Source organism: Staurois parvus, unplaced genomic scaffold (assembly GCF_062004578.1).
Source record: "Staurois parvus isolate SC_StPar_1 unplaced genomic scaffold, SC_StPar_1.0 ptg000562l, whole genome shotgun sequence".
Lineage (NCBI taxonomy): Eukaryota > Metazoa > Chordata > Amphibia > Anura > Ranidae > Staurois > Staurois parvus.
In genome coordinates, this window is record NW_028318358.1 from 6485088 (window position 1) to 6502040 (window position 16953).

Here is a 16953-nt window from a genome sequence, read left to right on the forward strand (position 1 = left end):
ACAACTCTACAATAACTTTAAATACTAAAACATTTCTGAGACGTCAAAGGGTCTATTGGCTGGATTAATAAAGTGTGATATTTACCTGGGGCTTTGGCCAGTTCAAAGTCAGACCCCAGGGCACTGGCAAAAGTAGTAATATTTACTCTATCTTGTGTTTGCTTTGCACTATTCTAACCCCAAATGCTATCGGCAATATTGCAAAAACAGATCAAAAAAGGATACAGTATTTTTTTGTATAAAATTATGTTATTAATCAAATGCCCCCCAGGGGTTCCTGACCATGGATGGGGCAAGAGAGGTTATGCTGCCATGTATCAGGTGATACCTGAAAGTAAAGGGCGACAATTGTGCTAAATACAGTATACAAGGCTTAAAATCTGGCTGATTCCTGCTGAACCAGCTGAAGTTCGAGCTCGGGGTAACCCTGCCTGCACCACCTGGCTTGATAAACTTCAAAAAATCTTTGAATATCTAAAGACCTGGGTGGAAAATTCTTGGCCAAACAGCGACTGCGGCCAATCAGATGCAGTAACTGTTTGAATATTCTGACAGCAGTGGGCGCAGGGCTGAACGAAGTAAATCTATGTGTGTATGGTTAGTCTTAGTGCTGAAGAGTGCCTCTGAATGTGCTTTTGATCCATTTTTAATAAAAAAATTAGGACATAAATGGACGCTGCTGGTAGGTAACTCAGACTGTGATTGAATTATAAGAAAGTGATTGATGGCATATTGGTTATAAGAGGTCAAAAAATTTTCATTCCCTAAGGAAATAAGCTAAAATTTAAGCCATGTATGGCTAGCTTTATTAATGAACTAGTGCAGAGAAAAGTGGTGTCAATCAAATGTGGTCATTTCTGTCATCTGATCTGACAGTAGATTCTGTATCATGAAAACTTTATCACTGATCATTTTGCATTTATTCTTCTGGTCTGTTGAGCGCACACTTTCACAGACAGTGTGTCCATACAGTATGGGCACACTGTATGTGAAAGTTATGCTGGGCATAGACATACTTTTTTCTTTTCTCATTAGCCACAGGGCTGATACAAAAAAAAACCCAACAGATTTCACCATCCACACAAGCAAGGTGGATGGAGGAATCCTCCCTTCTGAGCCATTGTAATCTGACAGCAGAACACCTCTGCTATCAGAATACACTGATCAGCGCTGCAGCCGATCAGTTGCAGCTGCTGATCAAATTAAACATTTCCAGCATTCCCGCTCAACAGAAGTTCATAGATGGGTTGAAATTCGGCTGCTCTCTGCTGAACCAGATGAATTTTGTTCCACCTATGGCCAGCTTTAGAAGTCAGCACCATGTGATTGCAGGGAGCTTCAATATTATGTTGCCCCCCCTCCATCGGGGTGCAATGGCTACTGTCCCTTGGTGGCCCCTCCTTCTCCCTCCTCTTTTTACTTTGGCTTTCAGGTGATACCTGGCTCATGCCTTGAGTGGGAAGGCTGCTGCTTCAGAATATATATACCCTGTCTTTTCTGGCAGCTCTCCCCACAGCTCAGCAAGGCTACTAACAGCAACCCCCTGTCCCCACCTCTTTTTGTCATCCTTGTGTGTATACTTTGTTTTATTGATGTTGGGCTAGATGTTCGTGTAGAACGTATTTTCGACTCGAACATCGGGCGTTCCTGTGTAAGGGCATTCGGCGGGCTGTTTGCCCACCACACCTCGCAATGCACTGCACCCCAACAGTGCATTGTGATTGGCCAAAGCAATGCACCTAACCACAGGTCAGGTGCAATGCTTTGGCCAATCACAGCATATGATGATGTCACAAGGAGCGGTGTGAAACCGCCCCCTTGTGACATCATCACTGTATTTAAGAACTGCCATCCCAGCTCAGCTGCCAGACGGCAGGAGCCAGAGTTGAGATTGCTTTCCTTTGTTCTTTCTTCCGGTCGGAGGTTGCGGCAGGCATCGTAACTGATGTTGGATCTACTTCGGGGGACATTTTTTAATTTTTGCTTTTAACCCCTTGACGCCGAGCTCACGCAAATATGTGGCCTCTCGCACCCTGCGCACATATGTCCATGACTCACGGACTCAAAAGGTCCCGATCGAAAGGGGAGATCGGGACCTTTTCTGATCATGTGACCGTCATGATGGCGTATCACGGCAGTCATATGGCCCTAAAACCCCGCCCGCCTTCCGGCTTCTGAAACTCTTAAAGGGCCGGGAGGCGCCGACGCAAAGAGGTTAATAAAGGAATTGTCAAAGCTTGTCTACTGTCATTTTTTACACTACACTTTTTTTTGTGAATAAGTAGCAGAACCATGTACCCCATACTCATTCACATGGGGGGGCAGGATCCAGATTCCGATAAGCCCCCTGCCCGCAAACCCCCACAACCACTGGCCACGGTTGTGGAGAAGAGGCTCTTGTCCTCATCAACATGGGGGCAAGGTTCTTTGGGCACCCCATGTTGAGGGCATGTGGCCTGGTATGGTTCAGGTCCCCCCCTTTCCTGACCTGCCGGGCTGCATGCTTTTTTGGGGGGCCACCACGCCATTTTAAAAAAAAGTTTTAATTGCTGTGCAATGCCAGCAATTCTTTTTACATTCATCTGTCAGCAGGGAACTCTGCTGATAGCTGAAACATTAAAGAATGTTTTTAGTAGCTGTGCAGTATCTTACACCACGAAACGAACAGGGGGGTGTTCGGCCCATTCCTAGTTTTTAGGTGATAAATAATATATTATTGCTAAACTTTCACAGTTGACCATTTAAAGTTAATTTACTGGCAGAGGAGCCAAGCTTGTGCTGTCCTGTGGTTTATCCTGTGTGCTGATGTGCAATGTACTGCTCTGACATATATTACAATACACTGCACCGCGTTGTGTTGCAGAAAAGTAGGGATTGATTTACTTTTTTTCTAATGCAAACTAATGTATATCAGTGCATTGCACCCGTGTGAACTCCCATTCACATGCATCATTTTATAGTGGTTCTGGCATTGGTCTGTGTTGAAAAAAAATGTGCCAGCGCATTTGGGGTGAATGAACCCTTATTCTGTGTTATTATTTTCTTAGGGTGAGTTTGCTTTTTTTATAATTTTTTCAAATTGCCAAAGCTATTTCCGTCCACCATCTGTCTTGTTTATTTAGGTATTACTGTTGTTTATTATTGTCTTTAGGGTGCTGCTTGCAGTCTTGTGTGCTTCACATTTGTATTTTATCACCTATAGTGCAACAGATGAAAGCTAAAGAATCCTGAATTTGGCAATCTATTATCAAAGTGCATGTGTCATTCCAGTTAAGATATTATTGCAATATACATTATGATTTAATGTTGCAATGTAATCTTTTTCTTCAGAAGCCTTTAGCTATACGTTGGATCTAATTTATGGAAACACATTGCCAGAGGTATAGCACAAACAGCTGACCACACTACTGGGATGCCATTGCTGAGTTGGAAGGGAAACATGGTAGTAAATCACTTTATGGTATAATATACTTATGTTTTATTAATAACACACAGCCTGGGGGCATTTGTATAACTAATCTTCCTGTTATCTGCCCCTTCATTCACTTTCTAATCACAAGAACTAATTAGCAAAATCACTTAATTCTTCCCACTTACAGATAGGCAGGGGGTTAATCCTCAACACTCACAGCCCCTGTGACATTTGGAATCTGCTATGTCTCTTCTTACATAGTTCAACTTATCTGATCTATGTATCTATTTATATATTATTCATTATATGTAATTTATTATACTACTATGGAAAAGAATGCACAGCATGTTTATTCCTTTAATATTAGTCTCTGAGATGCTGTAGATTTATGATCTTTGTGTTTACATTGTTTCTATATAACCCTGTCACTGTTCATCTGTCATAGAGATACAGTACCATAATGCTACTGCCAATAAAGCAGGGCAGCAGGCAATAGTGATGAAGTAACCCATATCAACTAATCAGCTTTTTAAAATCAAATCAGTGAAAATAATTGTTGAGCGGTTACTATAGATCACAATACTTCGATTTTTGCCCTCAAGCTAAAATCCACATATGATCTTTATTGCAAACTTACATTGGTCTAGCTTGGACCGATACATATCTCATACCTGATGGGAAAGCTGACAATAACAGTAGTAGTTGCCTCTACTACAGTGATAGCTGCGGTATACCAGGACCAGCACTGAGTGACTGCCCCACTGCATACTGAACAAAGGGGGCTGTTTGCTTGAGACTGACGCCATTCACATAGTGTCTTGCATTTTTTTTTAATGTTTACAAGGCATTCTCTGAGTGGACAAGGTGGAGATTACGAGGGTACTGCCACTCCTATCCACCTTGTCTAATCAGGGAATGCCTTGGAAAAATACAATGCATTCTGTGAATGGCAGCAGTGCGGAGAGAGTGACCTACAGTTGTGACCAAAATTATTCAACCCCCAATGCTGTAAAGGGGTTTAGGGACTATAGTGTACATTTGGAATTGTATTCAGAATCAAATCCTACAAGGACGTTGTAACTACCCAAATGCAACTAAAATGACATCAATTGTTTATGTAATACAGTAGTAAATGGTTCTTATGTGGTTTCTTCATTGCCACAATTATTCAACCCCTTAAAGACTACCACTCTGAAGAACAGAGGTTCATACAGGTGCTTTCCATCAGGTATTGAAAACACCTGTGGATGTCACCGAGCAGCAATCAAGCATAATAAGCACCAATTAGGCAGCTTTAAAATGACTGTGATACTCAGCTCCTTCTAGACATTTACTGGTGTGGTTACAAACATGGTGAAGGCAAGAGAATGGTCCAGGAAGACAAGAGAAGAGGTGATTTCTCTTCACAGGAAGGGCAATGGCTATAAGAAGATTGCAAAGATGTTAAACATACCAAGAGACACCTTAGGAAGCATCATTCGCAAATTCAAGGCAAAGGGCACTGTTGAAACGCTACCTGGTCGTGGCAGAAAGAAGATGCTGACTTCGACTGCTGTGCGCTACCTGAAGCGTAGAGTGGAGAGAAGTCCCCGTGTGACTGCTGAGGAACTGAGAAAAGATTTGTCAGATGTGGGTACAGAAGTTTCAGCCCAGACAATAAGACGCACACTGCGTAATGAAGGCCTCCGTGCCAGAACTCCCAGGCGTACCCCCTTGCTGTCTCCAAAGAATAAGAAGAGTCGACTGCAGTATGCCAAAAGCCATGTGGACAAACCACAAAAGTTGTGGGATAGTGTTCTGTGGACTGATGAAACAAAATTAGAACTGTTTGGGCCCATGGATCAACGCTATGTTTGGAGGAGGAAGAACAAGGCCTATGATGAAAAGAACACCTTGCCTACTGTGAAGCATGGTGGAGGGTCAATCATGCTTTGGGGCTGTTTTGCTTCTGCAGGTACAGGGAAGCTTCAGCGTGTGCAAGGTACCATGAATTCTCTTCAGTACCAGGAGATATTGGATGGAAACGTGATGCAGTCCGTCACACACCTGAGGCTTGGGAGACGTTGGACCTTTCAACAGGACAATGATCCCAAGCATACCTCCAAGTCCACTAGAGCATGGTTGCAGAGGAAAGGCTGGAACATTTTGGAGTGGCCATCGCAGTCACCAGACTTAAATCCGATTGAGAACCTCTGGTGGGACTTAAAGAAAGCAGTTGCAGTGCGCAAGCCTAAGAATGTGACTGAACTGGAGGCCTTTGCCCATGAAGAATGGGCGAAGATACCCGTAGATCGCTGCAAGACACTTGTGTCAAGCTATGCTTCACGTTTAAAAGCTGTTATAACTGTAAAAGGATGCTGTACTAAGTACTAAGATTGAATGTCACTTGGGGGTTGAATAAAACTGATAATGCTGTGAGCACAGAAAAGACATTTGTGGTTATTTCATTATAACTGTTATGTTATATTTGTCTGACCTACAAGTGCCTCTTTAATGTAAATGTAAGCAAGATGACTGAATGATCAAAAGCAATGTCAAACTGGCCAAAACACTCAATTTCAGTGGGGGTTGAATAATTTTGGTCACAACTGTATGGTAAGTGTGTAGAGAGGAAAGATGCTCGGCACAGGACCTATGTTCATATTTCTCTATGTTTGTGTTTATCACTGTTGAAGTGTCAACTACTACAGTAATTGTCAACTTCCCAGGTATGATATATGCATACTTACATTTATCCAAGCTGAAGCAATGTAAATATGCAATAAAGATCATACTTAGAGTTATGTTTTACAGGATTTCCCTATGCCTATTATTTGCTTCTTGCCTTCCCCACCCCTAGCAGTGTGGTCATAGTAAATACTTGCACATATCACCCACCTATGAGATATTCACCTTTTCCTAATCACTGCACACCACGTATTGCGGACGTCATTCACCTCAATGAAAAGCCTGACCACACTGTTCATATCCGTATCTCTATAGTCCTGATATGACAGTGGCTTTGGTTGTAAGACAAAATTGGATCACCCAGAGGAACCCCCAGCAAACATGGTGAGAACATACACACAGTGCCCCTTGTGCAAATAAAACTGAGAACCCATGGCTGAAGGACTGTTGATTGCTGTCCTAATATGCGAAGTGCAATTGCATGCAACTCTATGTTCTGCAACTGTTACTGCTCATGACGACTTATCTAATGTCTTTTTGGCACAGTGAAGGAGCAGCTCAGTTTTGTTATGGATGGTGAACAATTAAAGATTTGTTGAACACCTTTTCCAAGGATGCTGGGTAATCTCTTTGACTATGTACATGTTCAGGGTTAGTTGCAACCTCAAATTGATCATGGTTCCCAATACCACACAACATTTGTCCAGCTTTTAACTCTAAGTTCACTTAAATCATAAAAAAGTTCAGTAAACACTGCCAGCCCTCTTGAACACAGCAATGATATGAACTCTATATAAAGAAAAAAAAAAAAAGAACAGATTCCTCCAGCCACACAAACAAGGTGGGTGGAGCAAATCCCTTTGCTGGGATATTTATTCTGACACCAGCATCTGGTGCTGCCAACACAACAAAAGTTTTCCAACTTGTCCATTAAACAGAAGTTGATCTAATGATTGATTTCTGTTGAATGGAACAGCCACATACTGATCAAAATTCAGCAGCTCCCCGTTGAACCAGCTGATGGCCAGCTTATGCCATTCACAACCAAGGTTCCTTGGAACCCTAGGGTTCCCACAGAAGTTGCTTTGAGTTCCTTGATCGGTGGCTGATTGAGTTCCCATTTGACAGTGCCTCCATAGTTCCAGGATGAATGCACCTGGCAAAGTCAGCATCATGACACCTATTATCTTTTTAGCTGTCTGTAAGGGTTGCATTCTGACCACCGCTGTGATTGCATTCTTCCTTCTGACCACCAACGTAAGGGAGGCCACAGATGAAGTGATTTATTCTCCTGCAACCACAGGTTTTCATCAACACAGTCAGTGTAGATGGGGGAATCCCTCCCACTAAGCCATTGTGTTCTATTGTAATGGGCTCCCCGCAACCCCCTGCCAGGACCACACAGTGATTACTGCTAGCGGCTATAGCTGCTGGTAATAATTGTATGCTAAAAATCTGACATGCTGGTTGTACCCAAGTTGATCAATGGATCAACTCGGGTATAATGAGCCTGTCCAAGGATGGATCAAATCTCAGCCTCAAAACCTAGAAAATTATTTTTGGGGTTCCTATGGGTGTAAAAGGCTGATAAAGCTGCCTTAGATCACAGTCTCTGAATCCAACCAAAAATGACCAGACTGAGCAACAATATAATGTCTGCGAAGCATCATGAGACATTACCAGGCAAAGACTATCAGGGGGAATAAAAAAGAAGATAAAGAAGCAATCTATAACTTGCGATTCAAGAGTCAATGGTTTGAGCTAATCCTTTAGGGCAGCCATAAATGGATTGAAATTCATGCTGTTCAGCAGGCTGGTTGTACTAAAGTTGATCAATAGCCTGTTGGGTTTTTTTTTTTTGTACGATCACTGCTGCTGGCTATAGCTGGCAGCAGTGATTATTGTATTTTGATGTGGGGAAGCTTCCCACTCTCAGAATACAATTGTCCAGCTAGAAGGATTCCTCCATCAACACTGACTTTGTTGATGGGGCAATCAAGCAGTTTTATTTCCCGTGGTTGAAAGAAAGAAAATTGCATAATCTATGGCCAACCTTAAATGCAAAAAATTCAACTGTGACTTGAAGTTTCACAAAAAAGGGATGTAGCTATAATATATAATATTTATGAAGAAAGTACAGAGAAGGGCCACTAAACTGATAAGAGGCATGGAGGAGCTCAGCTATGAGGAAAAGTTACAGGAACTGAATTTATTCTCTCTTGAGAAGAGGAGATTAAGGGGGGATATGATCGACATGTATAAATACATCAGTGGTTCATATAGTGAACTCGGTGTAGAGCTATTCACCCTGAGGTCATCACAGAGGACAAGGGGGCACTCTTTAAGTCTGGAGGAAAATAAATTTAATCACCAAACACAGAAAGGCTTCTTCACAGCTTCACAGTAAGAGCTGTGAAAATGTGGAATAGACTCCCTCCAGAGTTGGTTCTGGCCAGCTCAGTGGATTGCTTAAAAAAGGCCTGGATTCTTTCTTGGATACACAGAATATAACTGAATACTAATATTTATAGGTAAAGTTGATCCAGGGAATAATCCGATTGCCTCTCAGGGGACCAGGAAGGAATTTTTTCCCCTGCAGGAGCAAATTGGATCATGCTTTGCTGGGTTTTTTTGCCTTCCTCTGGATCAACTGTGGGCATAGGTTTATAACTTTTTTTTTTTTTTAATGGTTGAACTAGATGGACATTTGTCTTTTTTCAGCCAGACTAACTATGTAACTATATATACTGTATATATACACTATATGATCAAACATTTGTGGACACCTGATAATTTCACATACTATATGGCAAAAATTACTGTATGTGACACGCCCTCCTAAATATTGAGTGCAGGTGTTTCCAATAAAGGTTCTTGTTAATGTTATAGCATATAAAGAAATATTAACCAATTGTGTGCTTCCAACCTTGTGATGACAGTTTTAGGATGTGACTGTGCCCAAAAGTCAGGTCCAAAATGATAGGGTTTGAGGAGCTTGGTGTGGAGGAACCTCATTTGCCCTCCCAAAGCCTTGACCTTTACCCTATTGAAAATCTTTGGGATATACTCAAATGCTTATTGCATGTCAGACCTTTCCATTCAATATCAGTACTAGTCCTCAAAAATGCTCTTTTTACTAAATGGGCCAAATTCCCATAGACACACATTCCAACCTGTTATAGCCCCAAACTGTTGTTCATAGAAACATAGAAAAGTGATGGCAGAAAAAGACCGTGTGGTCCATTGAGTCTGCCCATTTTTATTTAATTTTGTTTGGTGGGGGGGTGTTTGTTGTTTTGTTTTGTTTGTTTTTTTAAATCTTTTTGCATCCTAGAATTCTATTTGTGCATCATCCTAGGATTCAGTTGTGTATCAATGCTCATGGTTTTGGATTGGCATATTTAACAAACTTGTATACTGTAGGTGTGATGGTCAGGTGTCCACAAACTTTCGATTATATATATATTGAGTACACCCCAACAGATTTGTTAGAAAACCCTGGGACACTATAGTATAAAACACGCCCACCAATGCGGGACTATCAAGTTCATTCAAGACCATATTGCAAAAATGAATACACCCCTGAAGTAATGAAGTCTTAGGAGCAAAGCTAAATTTTAGGCAACAAAATCCTAATTAACAAGAATTCAGCTACAGGTAAGTCTAATTACTCATTAAACAGGAGTCCAGCACACAGTTGATTATAAAAGGGTGTTACTTAACAAAGAAAACCCCTTCCCATTTCATGCTGTCAGTAATGGCACCACATGGCAGAGAAATTCCACAAGGCCTGAGAAAGAAAATAATTTATTTACACAAGAAAGGTGAAGGCTACAAGAAGATCAGCAAAGCTTTACTTATCAGTCAAATTACTGTAGCAAAAGTGATACAAAAATTTAATGGACTTGCAACCATCTCATAGAGACGTCCAGGACATCCACAGAAGTTAAAGTGTTACTGAGCCCAGGACCCTACATTATCTATATCTAGTCTCCCACAGTACACACAACATGAAAATGCAATTATTTTAGTAACTATAAACTTCTAAATACCTTTTCTCATCAGCAGTTAGAGCAGTGTTGTGACTTCTGTTAGTGTCCAGCTGAGCACATGTTAAAGCTTTTAGGAGGAGTTTTCTTTCTGCTCTAGGAGGATGCAGAACTCCTGACCTTTGTATTCTGTCTGGACAGTGCTGATTGGCCCTGTGCTGATCACATGCACTCTCCCAAGGAAAAAAACCTTTCTGGCAATACATACCAAACTGAGCATGTGCACAGTGTCTCCACATTATATATCTTATCAGGAGATATGAGGGGGATACTGGAAGAAGGAGAGGATCAGAGAACTCAGGATCAAACTGTATTTTTACACAATACAGATGATTACCCCTTAGGTTCCACAGTGAGTATAACAAGCATGCTTTACTGCATATACAGACTGATTTTACTGTTGAGGGTTTAGTAATACTATAACGCTTCGATAGGAGCATCTTCTGATGAGAAGGGTTGAAGAAAGTCGCCATGCAAATTCACTGCAGTTAGTTAAGGAGGTAGAAAGCCAAACTGGGATTATTGTTTCCTATGACACAATACAGCTTACACTGCAGAGGAATGGCATGCATGGGTGTCATCCACAAAGGAAGCCTCTCCTATACACCATGCACAAAAAAGCCTGCCAGGGCCCATGCTGAAAAAGAAGAAGACTACTGGGACTCTGTACTCTGGAGTGATAAGACCAAGATAAATGTTTTTGGAACTCATGGCTTCAAAACTCTATGGCATTGCAAAGATGAGGAGTACAAAGAAAAATGCACGGTGCCTACAGGAAACATGGTGGCCGTGGCCTTCTGTGGGGCTGCATGAGTGCTGCTGGTGTCGGGGAGCTGCATTTCATAATTTTACAGATGTACTGCTCTATATTGAAAGAGAAGATGCTACCATCACTCCGTGTCTTTAGTCGCTGTGCATTTTTCCAACATGATAATGATCCAAAACACACATCTAAGGCCATTATTGTATTTCTGAAGAAGAACAATGTAACAATATGTCACCAACTTGTTCATTTCATGCTTAGAAGACTTAGTGCTGTCCTTACAAATCATGGAGGTCATACAAAATACTAGATGGAATAGTTTTTGTTGTGGGGTGTATTCATTTTTGCATCAACTAATTTGAGTAAAACTGAAGATTTTGTTAACCTTACTTTCATGTAATGAGCTAAACAATGTTCTATAAAACTCAGTTTTGACAAAATTTTGTAAAGTGTTCCTGTGTTCATTGAGAGATTGATTTAAATCTTACTTTAAAGGGGTGTACTTATTTATGTGAGCACTGTGTATATATATATACAGTTTATATAACATAGAACAAGCTATATAGAGAAATAAAGAACAGGAGTGACTCCTCAAAAGTGCTTACCATCAATTAACAGAAGTGACTACAGTTCACAGTGACACTTAGCTCTCTCCCATTGTAGGGACCAGTCCATCTGGAAGAATTAGCATGTGAAATGTGGCTAATGATATCTTGTAATCCTCTGCTTAACTAACAGCTCCAGAGTTTACAAAGAGGATCTTTACAAATGATTACATGGGATTAGCAGGGTACACCCTGCTGGGGAGGATTATCACCATGCAAACAAACTTTCCCCAGCCCAAACACTGTACAGACCCCTCCTGATGTCTAGTGTCCAGGGGCGACACTCACAGTGTCAATGACAAACATTTGTAGTATGCAGCAGTCCTAGTTCAGCAGCTTACCTACTGGCACTGAGTGAGTTAAACCTCCATATGCTTTCTAGGCTTGCATTTAAAGCTGTTGTCTACAAAGAAATCTAACACATGGAGCTGAACATCATTACTGCCATAAAGGGAGAAGGAAATGCCATTATCACACTAATCTAATTTTTCCATTCCCAATGTAATCGTATCTGGAACAAGGTTAGCTTTTATCAGAGACACACTGTAAACTGAGCAAAGTGTGTGTAATCTTTAATAGTGGAACTGCCTAGACTTTATTTACACTTGTACTCACAGTATGTACCTAATATTTCAATGGATGCATGTAGATTGTAAGCTTTCAGGAGCACAGCCCCCTAACCCTCTTGTCTGCATTTGTATTGTAACTGCACTAACTTTATTTTGTAAATGCTGAGCAAACTGTTGGCACTATATAAATATTGTATAACAATATTAGTTGCTCCTGTATTATCTTCATAAAGGTACATAAAAGTGTATCAAAAATAAAAGGTAGCATACATCAATGATGGGGTGCATAGCAACCAACCATTGCTCATATTTCATCCATTCAAAGTAATCAGGGCTTGTTCAAACCAGAGTGGTTTTCCTGAGCAAGTAGAAGCATGCTGAAGTTGTTCTACATTTTACCAGTGTTTATATGTATATCCTAATCATTTCCATACATACAGACTTTACATGAGTTCTTAGTGTGATTGTGTCAAAGCGTTTCCATTTATTTTAGTGTGGGGAAATACATTAACATGATTTTCCTTTAAATAATCAGACAACAAATGTTGTAGTATCAAATGTTAAAGTAAAAATGCAGTTATGCTGGCCATACATGGCTCAAATTTGGGACAGATCCTGCTGAGTTGGCAAAAAAGTCAAAATGTGAGTGACACTGATGGCACCACCCGGCACTATAAACTTTATTTTGAACATCCTCAGGTATTACAAAAGCCAGAAGGGGAGATTTCCCTAAACAGCATGGATGGGGGAATATGCTGATTGACCAGCAGGCTGAATGAGACAAACATTAGCATATATGGCTAGTTGTATAGTTACCCTGTGTGCCACTTTCTGCAGCAGTGTCCCTAGTTTTGCAGGCTGTCCTTTGTACCCTCCTATTTCCAAGGAAGATTTATTTATTTCAGCTACTTATATATCACTGTCAATTTATTCAGTGCTTTTACATATATATATATATTGTACATTCACATCAGTCTCTAAGGCTCCATGTACACTGCAGCTGATAAACTCACGTTTAGGAGGTTTTATGTGTTTTTTTCAGCCGCCCCTGAACTCTCCCTAATGTTTTCTTATGTGTCCATGTACACTATGTCATTTACAGGCAGTTGAGTTTACAGTCTTTTTTTTGGAACGCACCAAACTTGCGTTCAGGAGTAGATTTTATCAGTGTTTCAAATGCCAGACACTTGTAAATGTATGTAAACGTGGCTAACCGCATTTATAAGCGTTTGCGTTTGGAAATTTTTTTCACTCTTCCATTTCCAGATGCTGTCCAGAGCCTTTTTTCATCATGTAAAATGCATGCAAAGTGTTTTCCCGGTACTCAAACTGACCTGGTACACCATACTATGAGGTTTTGCATGAAAGAAAATATGTTAGACACTGCTGTTATAATTTCTGCACAGAAATGAACTGCAACACATCCAAACACCACAAAAAAAAAAGAGCTAATCTCAACAAATACTGATCTCTCTGCTTATACTCTCTCTATTTCTCTCAAACAGTCTGAAATAGTTAATAATTTACCATTTTCAAGTGCATTCTGGGCATTTCGGAGGTTCTCCTGTCCTTATCTTTAAAAAACGCTTCTGAATGCAAACGCTCATAAACGCAGTATGCAAACCTGATGTTTTTTAACCTGCGTTTTCCTGCTGTCAATTTCCAGCGTTCAGAAGAGTTCTCCAAACGCACCGTGTACATGTAGCCTAACACTCAAGGGGTGTACAAGCTAAAGTCCCTAACTTACATTCATAAATACTATGGCCAATTTAGACAGGATCCAACTAACCTACCATCTTGTCTTTGGAGTGTCGGAGGAAACTGGAGTACCTGGAGGAAACCCACACTGGGAGAACATACAAACTGCAGGCAGGTGGTGTTATATCTGGGATTCAAACCAACAACCCTAGTATTACCAGGCAGAATTACTAACCATTTAGCCACTGTGCTGCCCTCTCATCAGGTACCAGTCAAGTTGCTGTAGCAGGCAGAACACAAAGTGCACCACCATTCTTTATACTTTTTGCAATTTTTCTGAGAATGTTGGCAGTTATGATCAGTACAAAATGAGCTATTCCTCTAAATGAGCCCTTATAAAATATAATTGCTGATGGCAATATCACATATCACTCTATAACTTTATCCAGGGTTTCTCAAACCAGGGTTCCTCCGGAAGTAGCTAGGGGTACCTTGAGCAATGAGCAATTTGTGCCTCTCAGATAAGTTTCCACCCACACCAATGATATTTTGAGCTATCTGTAAGAGGTAACTCTTTCCAATGACCACAAGTGTAAGGAGAATTCTTCCCACTGAGCATCACACTAATGTACTATGAATTATACAAATAGTCATTTTTAGCAGGGGTTTCCAGGGACGGGAACGTTATTTCAATGGTTCCTCTGTGTTAAAAAGGCTGAGCAAGGCTGCCTTCATCAAACTGACTGGAGTTTAGTATGAACAGTGTAATTATTTGTAGTGAGCCATGGAGCCAATCACATTTCTGCTTCAAGAGTTTACCATAGTTAGAATGAAAGCTGGCTGCTTGCTACATTGTATCTTATATTGTATCATTGATCTTTGTAATATAAATGGCACAGTAAATCATTAACACCTGCCTGAAAATGAACTTTTACTTTATCAATCAACTCATCCCCACACAGTACCTTTTGCATCATTTGCCCCTCCCTCTTAGATTGTAAACTCTCAGGAGCAGGGCCCTCCTAATCTACCTGTCTTGAATTGTATTGCAAAACTGGCCATAATCTGCATTTTGAGCAGTTTTCTGCTGTATCAGCCAAAATTTCTTCTCTGATTGGCATCAACTGGCTTAACAAAAGTCGATTCTTCAATCGACTTTTGTCAAGTAGTTTGGTTGAAAAATCTTAGACGAACAGCACCTGCATTGAGTCATATACTGTTTGGGTATAATGACAGCTGGCTGTCAGAATACAATAGCTGTCATTGCTGATTCATCTATTTAGCATGGATGGTAGAATTGGGGGGGGATTGACTGGAGTCAAGAGAAAACTTAATGTGTATGGCCAGCCCAACTGTACTGTCTCTACTTTATATTGTAAAGTGCTGTGCAAACTGTTGCTGCTATATAAATACTGTATATTATTATTATTATTATTACTAATAATAGAACATTATTATTATTTTTCCTATTATTGTTGCTGTTATTATTATTATTACTAATAATATACAATTATTATTATTTCTATTGTTGTTGTTATTATTATTATTAATATTACTAATAATATACAATTATTATTATTTTTCCTATTATTGTTGTTATTATTATTATTACTAATAATATACAATTATTATTATTTTTCCTATTATTGTTGTTATTATTATTATTACTAATAATATAAAATTATTATTCCTATTATTGTTATTATTATTATTAGCATTAGTATAATTATATGTAAGATTATTATTCATATTTTATTGTAATAATAATAATTATTATTATTATTAGTAGTAGTAGTAGTAGTAGTAGTAGTAGTATTAATAATAGTAATAATAATAATAATAATCGTACATATCATTGATGATTAGATCAGTCTATAACAAAGCCAAGTTTACCTGATTTTCTCCGATAAAACTTTTGTGCAGGCTCTTCTTAGCTGAGGACATTCCCATGTTCCAGATGAAAGTTTTCCTCCAAGCTCTGCTCCCAGCCCCCATCAGTCTAATGTTGCATCCTAAATGTCAAGTCCAAGCGGTAGGTCGCCCGGGAGGTTGTCCTCCTCCCATAGATGAAGGCGATGTAGATCATCCGATGTAGAAAGGTCGTTGATGGGGTGCAGTAAGTTCTGCATTTGTTCCTCCAATATATAAGATCCCCGAGCACCCTCCCCGGTGTTGCCCGGGCTCCTGGCTGCATTCCCAGCAGAGCTGTTCCGATGCTCCTGGCTGCCCATCCCGGCCCATCACACACAGCGACGTGGGACAAGTCAGCCCCGGAGCCGCCGGGCAGCCAGACGACAGCACAGCTGAAACCCGAGCCGCTGCCAGGTACACACGTGATCCGGAGCTGGCCAATAGTCAGGGGGATGGAGGGAGAACACGAGCACTTTGGAAGTCTATTCTAAGCAATAAGTATAGTAAACAGTGCTGGCTTCTATTTATAGAACGTCAACAATGGGGAGCCCCGGCTGCTGTCATCAATACCGACCATCGCTAATATATAGAATGATGGGAGCCCAGGGCTTGTTTTATAGAGCCAGGGATCGGTTTATGGTTTTCATCAGCACTGCCCCTTTTATTATTCTATGAAATCAACTAGGCATGAATAATTACCATTCTAGATAATTTCTTATACATTTATGAGGCTTACAAAATGGCATTGATTTAAACAGTATTTCCATTGTTAAAGTCAAATGAGACCCCCCCCCCCCATATGTTTGTCATGTGTTGTTCACATTTATGCGACATAACAAAAATTACAAATATTTCTTACCTTTATTTGGAGCGGATTTACACACAGGACTCTATGGGCAGCTTGTATTGTTCAGAAATCTTCAACGTACAACTAGGCCAGGTTCACACTGGTGCTCAGCTGCTTGGCAGAAGCACAGATCTATGCAGGGGTGGACTGACCATTTGGAAACTCGTGCACTGCCCGAGGGCCCGGGGTCAGTAGGGGGCCCCATGAGATGCCCCTGGTACCTTTTTCATAGGCTTTTTTGAGTTTGGGCAAGGACACAGGGGCCCCATGATCCCCTATTGCCTGGGGGCCCCATGTGTTGTCAGTCCGCCCGTGGATCTATGCACAGTTTTTGAGCATTTTACCTGTGTTTTTAGCAGCGGTCCCCATAGACTTCTATCAGGTCATGTGTTTTTGCCACGTTTTCTGAAAGTGCGCCAAAGATGCAGCATG

At 40.6% G+C, this 16953-nt stretch overlaps 1 long non-coding RNA gene across 3 annotated transcripts in view; it reads right to left on the reverse strand.

Annotated features, from left to right (window-relative positions):
• Nucleotides 1-16072, reverse strand: part of LOC149450785 (uncharacterized) — a 42456-nt gene extending 26384 nt beyond the window's left edge. For all 3 annotated transcript variants that reach the window (XR_016315208.1, XR_016315207.1, XR_016315209.1), the window contains exon 1: nt 15657-16072. This is a non-coding gene — a long non-coding RNA (uncharacterized LOC149450785). The remainder of the gene's footprint in view (nt 1-15656) is intronic.
• Between the last annotated feature and the right edge of the window lie 881 nt (nt 16073-16953).